The sequence below is a fragment of the Pipistrellus kuhlii genome, unplaced genomic scaffold, assembly GCF_014108245.1.
Source record: "Pipistrellus kuhlii isolate mPipKuh1 unplaced genomic scaffold, mPipKuh1.p scaffold_m20_p_2, whole genome shotgun sequence".
NCBI classification, from domain to species: Eukaryota; Metazoa; Chordata; class Mammalia; order Chiroptera; family Vespertilionidae; genus Pipistrellus; species Pipistrellus kuhlii.
The window spans coordinates 42813997-42824425 of record NW_023425515.1 but is presented as its reverse complement, the minus strand read 5'-3'; positions in this window follow the sequence as shown (position 1 = coordinate 42824425).

Genomic DNA, 10429 nt, shown 5'->3' with positions numbered 1-10429 from the left:
TAAATAGTCCCTTCATTGTGTTCTTTTCAGTTAAGTCATATTGAGTGTGGTTTTTATTTCCTGTCAAGACGTAGACTGATATCATAAGAAATGTCAAAGAGTTGTTGCTTTGTTTTCCTAAAAATTGGCTCTCATTTCTTATGCTCTCTGTAAGGTCATAAGACATATTCACCTACTCATATGATATCTACTTCCCACTTCCCTAAACCCATTCCAATCATACATTTTGTCCTCATCCATCCAAAGAGGTTGTTTTTATTGGCATTAACAATGACCTCCGCGTTGCCAAATTGAGAGGTCAATTCTCAGCCCTTCTCTTACTGGCTAATTATTACCATGTAATAGCTATGATCCTACAGGCCTTTTTGAAATGTTTCTTTCTTTCTTTTTTTTTTTTTCTTTTTTTTGTATTATTGTTTATCTCATTTATCCCCCAAGATTATTCTATACCATTGCTACATTGTTAAAAAGTACCTAAGCCAATGGAAGTTCGATTTGGGGATTTTTTGAACAGTGGTATCTGCCAATTTTTGGACATATTTATAGACCAGAAATTCCACCCAAAATCTCCCTATTGGTTTATAAAGAAAGTAATCCTGAAACCAAATTCATATATATATATATATGTGTGTGTGTGTGTGTGTGTGTGTGTGTGTGTATACATATATATATATATATATATATATATATATATACTTATATATATATATATATATATACATTTGTCAAAAAGTAAGTATAAAAAATGTTATGAAACCTGCTCTGAAAACTTAATGAAGTCTCAGTAGCTTATATTTTTATGGGCTCTGACTGTATGGTTCATAAGAGAATCATGCAAACACAGACATTATTTTGGAATCATGCTTTGGGCACCATTACAAAAAATAACATATGACTGACATCTAATCAAAACACAAATCAGAAAATAATAAAATTACAAGTTTAAAGTAATAACAGTTTCATGGACACTGGCAGAAAACAACATTTCTGAGTTAAAGACTAAAGTCCTTTATTACTCACAAAAACAGCAGTGGATAGAGCATCAACATTTTTGCCAGTTCCCCAAGTCCCAAATCACACAGGATAATGCATACAGGGCCCGGCGACTCTTTCATACTTAATGAAGTGTGTTATAGGAGAAGAACCTGGTGCTTAGGGATCCATCCTCTTGACCTTTGCCTGGATGGGAGATGTTATCTTAAACTGTACTGTAAACAAATCTACCATTTGCTCTTAAGGGACACGTCTTAATCTTTCAAAGTTGTTTTCTAAATAAACATCCTTTGAAAGATAATCAGTCTAGAACAAAAGAAGTCAGTGCTCCTACTCACAAGATATGCTGAAATGTGAGATACCCATTGAGAATTGACTCCCAATACTGAATTGGACAATAAGTAGAGAATTCAGAAAATATGACAAGGCAGAGGGGTTTTTGGATCAGGTAGTTAATTGGATAAAGAAGTGGCTAGAAAGATACAAGTTAGTTTAACAAGGTCTATTTTTATTTATTCCTCTCAGTGATAAGAATGTTATTTTTTTCTCCTGGTATAGGGAGGACATGTTTCATTTGGGAGTTCAATCTCCTGCTTTCAGGGGGAAAAGGGGAGGTCAGAGAGTCATTATTGCACCTGCTGTTTTTCAAGTATCTTTAGCTCAAAAATCCTTACCGTATTTTCCGGGGTATAAGATGACCCCCTAAGCTTACAGTTAAAACATAGGTTTAGGCCTATATTCGCTGTATAAGACTACCCCCCACTTCCGAGCCAACACCAGTTCTTTTTTTAATAGACCGCCTCTCTGACTCTGGCCAATCTGAGCAGGCTTTTTACTAGAACACAGTGTAGCTTCGAGTACAGAACATGTATAATTTGCATGCATAAAAAACCTGCTTGGATTGGCTGAGTTAGAGAGGCGGTCCGAGCAGCCTTGCAGTGATTGGTGCGGGATCGAGTTGGAAAATTCATTTAGCGGCATATTGAGATGTTTTTCGGGATATACTAAGCATATAAGAAGATCCCCGATTTCGGTTGACCTTTTTCGTTTCAAAGTCGTCTTATACGCCGGAAAATACAGTATGTCAAAGTAGCATATTTTGAGGTGGCATCTTCTGCCATGCTTCAGTCCCCTTCAATAAAGCATTGGCATGTAATTTTGCCTCTGGTTTCTTTCTTTCTTTCTTTCTTTTTTTTTTTTTTTTTTTTTTTTTTTTGCTAAAGGATACAGTGTACTAGATAGGACATGGAATGTATGTGGAACATGGTCAGCAAGAAGACTGTAGAGATAGACTGAACAAATTTCCATGTCAAGCTAAGGATTCAGTGTAAGCTTAGGTTCCAAGAATCAATGTTTCTGTATTCACATAGTGTGGTAGGAACAGAAGTCTGCATCGATAATGTGACTCAGTTCCTGTCCAGGCATTCATTAACTAATTAACCCTGGGAGCCAAGGAGTCTGATTCTCTCTTGTCACATAGTTTCTATGAATCTCTTTCATTTAATTAGGTGGGTTGCACTCTCGTTCCTGTCAGGCCCATCTTTCATGCGCTAGGGAAGAAAGGTCTGCCAGAGGTGAACCAAAGTGTTTTCGGGGAATTGATTAATGAGAAATCCACAGCAAATTCAAGCATGCAAATTTCCCCTTCTTAGCAGAGGTGACTAGTTAGTGCCCAAGCAACTTAAGAATCCCCAAACAGGTCATCTGTACTTTTATCAGTATCACTATGATGCTTTAGGCAAGTTATGAAACTAACATGGAATCTGGTTTCTATAATATGTTTCTGACAAATTTTGGGGGAGGAGGGGTGGAGTTTAAAACAAGAATAGATATCAACTAATAAAATACATGGCAAATAGATTATTTGCAAATTTTAAAATGTTCTATGTTTAATCATCATTATCCTCAATTTATAGATGAAATCAGTGAGCAAACTCAATATATCACTGAACTTAACTTGTGCTTTGTAGCTTTTAAAGCAATGCAGTCTTTCTTTATCTTATAGGGAAACTGAGGAAAAGTATAAGGGACATAAACATACCTAAGTTTGGAGAATTTCTTATGTACAATGGAGCTTTGAGATTATAAACAAGATGTGAGAATTATATTCACATGGTATTAGAGATGTCTTAATTTGCTTTCTGCAGAGGCACACCTTAAGACAAGGATTCAAGTACAAGTAGTTTATTTGGGAGGAAATACCAGGAGACATTGATTGGGAGAATACAAGTAAGCCTGGGAAAGAAAACTAGCCAATAGAGTCTATTATGTGGGAAATTGGAGCATAAACTAAACTACTGGGGAACTTGGAGTGACAATGAAGAACACAATTCAGAGTTGTCCCAATCAAGATCAAGGAATTCAGCACAGTTTTCAAATTCCTGTCTTTCATTGCATTATGGATGTTTTAGGGACTTCTACTAGATTTCCTTTTAAATTCATGATTCAAGTTTCACTTCTACAATACATTCTTCCCCAGTAAAGGATCTGCTGCTGAGTTGGATCCAAATGAGTGTGCCCCATTCAACTCTATGTCTGGCTACTTAGAAAACTATAACCCTAAATGACTTGGGTGTAGGTCAAAATCATGTATGTAATATTCCATAGGCAACTGCTTATTGTGCCATTAGTCTGAAATACCATGAAGAACACTGACTGAGGAGGCAGTAAAGAACTCAGGACTCACCAATCATCACAACATTCATGAGCAGAGCATCGCAGATTGAATTTAGTCATTATAAATCCTACTAATGGGCTCTTTTCATAATGGAACCCAGCTTCTTGAATGTTATCCCTTATATCACTTAGCTCACTGATAGTCACAGGTTTGGGGATAAATAGGTACTTGTGAATTAATTGTGAGATTTTTAAAAAGGAAATGGAAATGTGTTTCCAGATATAACTCTACAAATCCTTGTCTCAAATTTTTCCTTCCCAGAGGAATCATTTATTTAAGGGACATAAGGGGTGCCTGATGGAGATGTCTCACACCAAAGTTATGTATGGAGTTGAATGAATCCCAGCAGTCAACAAAATAAATTATTCCTATACCTGTTAACAAAGCTCCCAGTGGTGCTAAAAAAAAAAACAACTGAGTTCATTCTGTTGTAATAGTTAAATGGACTCATAAAGAGCTGAGCTAAAAATTCATACCCAGGCAGGAGTTATACATTACACATGTCAGGTTAAAAGCTTCATAAATATTGACTCTGCCTAATGGCTTCTGTCAATGGGGGGGGGGGGGGGGATGATCTCATTAAGGTAATGGTATCTCTCTAAAGCACAGCTCATTGAAGGTTTCTTACAGTGAAATCTTGAAAAATATTATGGAGATGAATGAAGAAAAATCTGTGGAAGGCACAATAGCATTGTGAATCAACTAGAACTAAGCAAAAAGAATTGCATGAAGCAAAGAATGATTGAGCAACTTTATTGTTTTCCTCTAAATATTTAGGCCATCATATAGAATGAAATGAATTTTCCTATTTGTTTGACTAAGGCTTATGTAGATTCTTAAGTATGTTTGGCCATGCAAAAAGACTTGCTGAAATCCATGTAGAGAAGAGAAAACAAACAAACAAAACAGAAAAAAAAAAAGGAAATACTTTAATCAAAGAGAAGAAGGTAACATGTTGTGGGTATGCAACAAGTCAATCCTATAAATGAAAGAAAAGGAAATAAAAAACTAGAGCGCATTAAAAAAAGTTTTCAAAGGTAAAAAAGGATAATAATTTCAAGTTAAAAAAAGGAGTGACTTTTTCAAAATTCAAATAAATTATTTTTCCTGAGGCTACTGTGAATCTGTTGTTGTACTAGATACTACATTGGGTGTGAAAATGTATGACAAGAATTTTTAATTATCTTTTTTTTTAATGATTATGCATACTACAATGAGAGAACAGTGAGTTTTAAGAAAGTGTTCAACAGAATATTGCCACGGACTGTTCAAGGGAAAAGGATATCAGATATAATTAACCTCAACATCTTACACATTAGAGACAAAAATCCAAAGATTGGCAGTCTGTTACATGGAAGAGACAGAAGGTGTTATTTTTTTTTTTCTAAAGTAGGTGACCAAAGAACATTTAACTTGGCTGAATAACAATGTAAACATTTCTTTAAGTGCATTATTATGATGAATAATGTTTTTGAAATTAATTGTTGTATCAATAAAAAGTGTTTAAATTAGGATAATCAATGGTGGAATAATTATTCACTTTAATGACACACAACTATGTGGCAGATGCTAAGCTAAATTTTTACATCTATTTTCTCATTATTTCTCACCACAGACTGGAAAGTATATATTCCAATGAAAAATAAGAAGTTACTATCCTTGCTGAAACAGGTTTGTCTCAGTGGATAGTGTGTCAGCCTTCAGACTGAAGGGTCCCGGGCTTGATTCCGGTCAAGGGCATGTACCTTGGTTGCGGGCACATCCCCAGAAGGGGGTATGCAGGAAGCAACTGATCCATGTTTCTCTCTCATCGATGTTTCTAACTCTCTATCCTTCTCTCTTTCTCTCTGTAAAAAATTAATAAAATATATTTCTTTAAAAAGAAATTACTATTCTTGTCCTCAAGAACTCAAATTTAGTCGAAACCGGTTTGGCTCAGTGGATAGAGCGTCAGCCTGCGGACTGAAAGGTCACAGGTTTGATTCCGGTCAAGGGCATGTACCTTGGTTGCGGGCACATCCCCAGTAGGGGGTGTGCAAGAGGCAGCTGATCGATGATTCTCTCTCATCCATGTTTCTAACTCTCTACCCTTCTCTCTTTCTCTCTGTAAAAAATATATAAAATATTTTATATATATATAAAATATATTAAAAATATATTAAAATATATTAAAAAATATATTTTTAAAAAAAGAACTCAAATTTAGTGGGGAGACCCATACACTGACTTAATTAGTAACAAATGTAATCCAACAAATGAAATAATACAAGTTATATTATGCTATAAATATATGGAAGAAGAAGCATCTAATTCTGCACTTAGGAGAAAATAAAGATTCTTATTTGAAGATATAATCTTGGACTTCTGACTTTTTTAATGAGGTTTCTAGGCAGACTAATTGAAGGATAGGAATCTTCTAGATGAGAGGAACTGTGTGAACAAAGACAAAGAAATAGTCTCTTGAAAGTATTCTCCTATCTTCACTGCATAAGAGAGGTAAGGTCTAACCCAGCTGCCAGGATAAGAGAAAGGGAAAAACTGAACCTAGGGTCAGAGAAGAACAAAAGGACTCTAGAGATTAGTTCCTAACAAGAGTAAAGTCGGAAAGATGCCCACACCTAGATGTAGTCTATTGGCTAGATACTCCCAGGAGAGAAATTTTAGATTAGTTTGGAGTCCAAATCCAAAAGGCGCACACAAGAAGAAAAGGCACAGAAGTTATAGGGATTACCACAGAAAAATGCTTTTGGCTCTTGAGTTCCTCTGGAAGGAGCCTACGTGAATCCGCAGGATAATTGCCAGTTTCCTTTCCTGACATCCCCTGGCTTCAGTACTGTTCTTCCTCACAGATACTGACATTCTTTCTCAAGCACAATAGCATCATTACAGATTGTTGCCTGATCTATGCACACATTAAGGTGTTCACAAGAAAGATAGAAGTGAAAAGATTTGAAAAATATTTGAGGATAATTGGAATGTGTTTGCCATTGTTTGGAAACAATGTGAAGTGAGGGAGAAAAAGAGGTTTCTTGAATGAATAACTGGGTCAAAAGTGGAGGAAATTATAATATAAACTAAAAAGAAAAAGACTAGCAAAATTGGAGGAAACCGGGGAGTTTCACATATTAGTAATTTGCTTATTAAATCCAAGTCATATTTGGTTTCCTCTTCACCTCACTTACTCAATGCCAGTAAATTCCTCCACTTAGGAAGAAAACAATATTCCAACTTTTGTTTTGTTTGTCCTTTTTACTCTGGGCACCAAGACTCTGAATTAGAAATCTCAGTCCTGCCTGTTTTAGAGATAGTTGTCCTTTCACTTTTCTTCAGCATCTAGAATAGTCAGGAACCTTCTTCCCCTTAAGGGGTAGAATTTGAATAGAATTTGAATTGGTCACAATAATGGGAGGAACCCAAGCACAACCAGAAAAACAACTCTATCCTACTTCTTTTTTTTTCATTTGTTTAATCATTAGATCTTTTGCAAGGGGCTGTTATGTTCTAAGGCCTCTTTTGGTTGGTAGGGACATAGTTATGAACAAAGCAACCATAAACCATTGCATATTGAATCTAATAGTGTGAAGCAAACAAACAATGCATACATAAAAGTACACATAAGCAATTGACTTGAGATTTAGGACATGAGTTCTTCAGGAAATGTACAGGACAGTGATAGACAGACTCCACCCAGTGAGAAAAAAATCAGAAGAGATTTTGCTGAAGAAGTGACAATTTTAAGTGAGGCTTAAGATGACTTGTGTGTGTGTGTGTGTGTGTGTGTGTGTGTGTGTGTGTGTAGAGTGGAGTGTGCCTCCCTACAGGTGAAAATTCCTTGGTGTAGAAAGTAGCTTGACATTTTTAAAGAACTGAAAGAAGACAGTGTGGCTAAACTGTGGTCAGGGAAAGATGGGCCTGGACAAAATTGAAGATGTAGCTATGGGCAGATGCAGGACCTTATAAAACATTGTATGACTTTCCTAGAACAGATTGGACATGATATGAAAAGAGAAACTAGAGTCAAACCCTAAGAAAGTTAATCTTTTAAAGGTCAGAAGAGGAGGAAATTATTTTTTAAAAATGACTAACAAAATTGGAGGAAACCAGGGAGTTTTTCAATGAGAAGAGCATGGTCAACCAAAGTGATTCTGCAAAGATATACACAAAAATGAGGACTGAAAACTACAGAACAATATCCCATATACATTTAGATGCAAAATTCCTCAACAAAATACTAGAAAAAATGAATTTAATAGCTTATACACCATGACCAAATGAAATTTATCCCAGAAATACAAAGTTTGTTTAACATATAAAAATCAATGTAGTACATCCTATTAACAGAATAAAATACAAAATAGTATTATCTCAATAGATGAGGAAAAGCATTTTATAAAATTTGACACTTTTATAATAAAAACACTCAACAAAGTAGGAATTGAAGGGGATTTTCTAAACTTGGTAAAGGGCATTTACAAAAAAAAAAAAATCCAGAACTAGTATCACACCAAAAGATGAAAGGATGAAAGTTTTTTTTCTTAAGATCAGGAACAAGACAAGTAAATTTGGCCCCACCATTTCTAGTCAACATTGTACTGGAGGTTATGGATAGAGCAATTAGGCTGAAAAGGCACCTACAATAGAATAGAAAGGAAAGAGTAACATTATAGATGATATGATCTTCCATATAGAAAATCCTAAAGAATCTGAATACAAAAAAAAAAAAAAAAAACCTTGTTGGAGTTAATAAATGAATTTAGTGATGTTGCAAGATATAAGATCAATATAAAAATTGTTTTTCATATCCTATTAATGGATGCAAAATAAATTAAGAAAGCAATTCCATTTATTATAGCATAAAATGTAAAAATGTTTAGGAGTAAACTGAACAAAATTAGAGTAATGCTTATTCACCAGAAGCTAAAAAAGATTTGTGAAACAAATTAAATACTTAGGAAGACATCCTTTGCTCATGAATAGGAAGAGTTAATATTTTGAATATGGTAGTATTTCCTAAACCCAGCTACAAAGTGAAAGCAATTCCCATGAAAATCCCAGCTGCCCCTTTTAACAGAAATCAGCAAGTTGATTCTTTATATATGGAAATGCAACAGACCTGAAAAAGCCAAAGCAACACTGAAAAAGTAAGACAAAGTTACAAGTCTCATACTTCCCAATTCCAAATCTTACTAAAAAATTACATTAATCTCGAGTGTGGTACAGTCAGAAAGATAGACAAACTGATCAATACAATAGAATTGAGAATCCAGTAATAAAACCATATCAATTGAGTCATACAAATAAGTGGTGCTGGGACACTAACTATCCCCATGTGAAGAATAAATCTGGACAACCACCTCATACCACATATAAAACTTCATGCAAAATGGATCAAACATCTACATTTTAGAGCTAAAACAATAAAAATCTAAAAGAAAACAGGCATAAATCTTCATGATTTTGGATTAGAAAATGGTTTCTTAGATATGGAAATAAAAATACATAAAACAAAAGACAAAATAGAAAAATTGGACATGATCCAAATAAAAAACTTTCAGTGCTTTAAGAAAGTGCAAATACAATCCAGTGCAAATATAATTCAAAGGTATGTATGAAAATTATATATCTGATAAGGAACTAGTATTCAGAATATAAAGAACTCTGACAACAATTAAAAAATAAGTACCCTATTTATTAAAAATGTCAAGATCTTATATAATAAAAGCCTAATATACAAATTGTCCCTTCAACCTGGAGTTCTACCAGGAGTTCAAACAGGAGTTCCACCAGGGGATGGGGCCGGCTGGTCCCACCTTGGCTGATGGTGGCAGAGAGAGGCTCTGGTGGGCAGCCAGCAGCCACCAGGGACCCTACCCATGAATGAATTTCATGCACTGGGCCTCTAGTATTTACATAAACATTTCTACTTTATTTTGACAAATAAAGATAATTCAGAATTCTTTTAAATGGGGGGAAAAAAATCTTGTTCTTGTTCTGGCTTGTCAGAATGCCAGAGCCTCTGCTTTTGGCTTCTTCCTTCTGCCTGCTACTTTCATACACTCCTTTAACTATGTGTTAGGAATTCTACTGAGAATTAACAGGGTCAGAGAGAGGTCAAACACAATTTCTCATTTTAAAATTTTACTTCTTTACTAGAAATATCCCAGCAATAGCACATGGTGAGCCTTTGCTGAAGGCATATGTTTTTACTGGAGAAAAGATGTGAGCAGGACATGAGGAAAATTCCCCCATTCCAGGAGGATGAGATCAGTCCTGGCTGACCCAGTAGTGGGGCTGTTTGTGTGTGTGTGTGTGTTGGGGTGGGGGGGGGTGGGGGGGTTTGAGGGTGTGTCTGGCCAGGGCACAGTCCAAATGGGAAGACACCAGCCAATCACAGAGTCACAAGAGTGCCCCGCAAGCCTGAATGTTGGCCCAGGAATCACATAGAAACCTGGGGCAGGTCCCTTGCACATTTATCATTAAATTATTCAGGATGAGGCTGTTTATGGATTAATTACAAAGGAGTTATATTTACAAAAATCTGTACACACCTTTGAAAAACTCACAAAATTGTCATCTATGTATCACAAGTTGCTAGACCAAAATATTAAAATGGGACAAAATTACACATTTCACTTCTCAATTCTTTTCAAAAACTTAATATTTTTAAAGCACATACCCTACTTTCCTTAGCATGACCCATGAAGAAACTGAGCAACCCAGCTTTTCTTGAGTCCCCACAGGCCTTGAGCCATGAATAGG